Source organism: Schistocerca cancellata, unplaced genomic scaffold (assembly GCF_023864275.1).
Source record: "Schistocerca cancellata isolate TAMUIC-IGC-003103 unplaced genomic scaffold, iqSchCanc2.1 HiC_scaffold_734, whole genome shotgun sequence".
NCBI classification, from domain to species: Eukaryota; Metazoa; Arthropoda; class Insecta; order Orthoptera; family Acrididae; genus Schistocerca; species Schistocerca cancellata.
The window spans coordinates 537,506-539,194 of NW_026046745.1; positions in this window are offsets into that span (position 1 = coordinate 537,506).

Below are 1,689 nucleotides of genomic sequence, written 5' to 3' on the forward strand. Positions count from 1 at the left end.
ATGTTGTCTACTCCCGGGGCCTTGTTTCGACTCAGGTGTTTCAGTGCTCTGTCAAACTCTTCACGCAGTATCTTATCTCCCATTTCGTCTTCATCTACATCCTCTTCCATTTCCATAATATTGTCCTCAAGTACATCGCCCTTGTATAAACCCTCTATATACTCCTTCCACCTTTCTGCCTTCCCTTCTTTGCTTAGAATTGGGTTGCCATCTGAGCTCTTGATATTCATACAAGTGGTTCTCTTTTCTCCAAAGGTCTCTTTAATTTTCCTGTAGGCAGTATCTATCTTACCTCTAGTGAGATAAGCCTCTACATCCTTACATTTGTCCTCTAGCCATCCCTGCTTAGCCATTTTGCACTTCCTGTCGATCTCATTTTTGAGACGTTTGTATTCCTTTTTGCCTGCTTCATTTACTGCATTTTTGTATTTTCTCCTTTCATCAATTAAATTCAATATTTCTTCTGTTACCCAAGGATTTCTATTAGCCCTCGTCTTTTTACCTACTTGATCCTCTGCTGCCTTCACTACTTCATCCCTCAGAGCTACCCATTCTTCTTCTACTGTATTTCTTTCCCCCATTCCTGTCAATTGTTCCCTTATGCTCTCCCTGAAACTCTCTACAACCTCTGGTTCTTTCAGTTTATCCAGGTCCCATCTCCTTAAATTCCCACCTTTTTGCAGTTTCTTCAGTTTCAATCTGCAGTTCATAACCAATAGATTGTGGTCAGAATCCACATCTGCCCCAGGAAATGTCTTACAATTTAAAACTTGGTTCCTAAATCTCTGTCTTACCATTATATAATCTATCTGATACCTACTAGTATCTCCAGGATTCTTCCAGGTATACAACCTTCTTTTATGATTCTTGAACCAAGTGTTGGCTATGATTAAGTTATGCTCTGTGCAAAATTCTACAAGGCGGCTTCCTCTTTCATTTCTTCCCCCCACTCCATATTCACCTACTATGTTTCCTTCTCTCCCTTTTCCTACTGACGAATTCCAGTCACCCATGACTATTAAATTTTCGTCTCCTTTCACTACCTGAATAATTTCTTTTATCTCGTCATACATTTCATCTATTTCTTCATCATCTGCAGAGGTAGTTGGCATATAAACTTGTACTACTGTAGTAGGCATGGGCTTTGTGTCTATCTTGGCCACAATAATGCGTTCACTATGCTGTTTGTAGTAGCTAACCCGCACTCCTATTTTTTTATTCATTATTAAACCTACTCCTGCATTACCCCTATTTGATTTTGTATTTATAACCCTGTATTCGCCTGACCAAAAGTCTTGTTCCTCCTGCCACCGAACTTCACTAATTCCCACTATATCTAACTTTAACCTATCCATTTCCCTTTTTAAATTTTCTAACCTACCTGCCCGATTAAGGGATCTGACATTCCACGCTCCGATCCGTAGAACGCCAGTTTTCTTTCTCCTGATAACGACGTCCTCCTGAGTAGTCCCCGCCCGGAGATCCGAATGGGGGACTATTTTACCTCCGGAATATTTTACCCAAGAGGACGCCATCATCATTTAATCATACAGTAGAGCTGCATGCCCTCGGGAAGAATTACGGCTGTAGTTTCCCCTTGCTTTCAGCCGTTCGCAGTACCAGCACAGCAAGGCCGTTTTGGTTAATGTTACAAGGCCAGATCAGTCAATCATCCAGACTGTTGCCCCT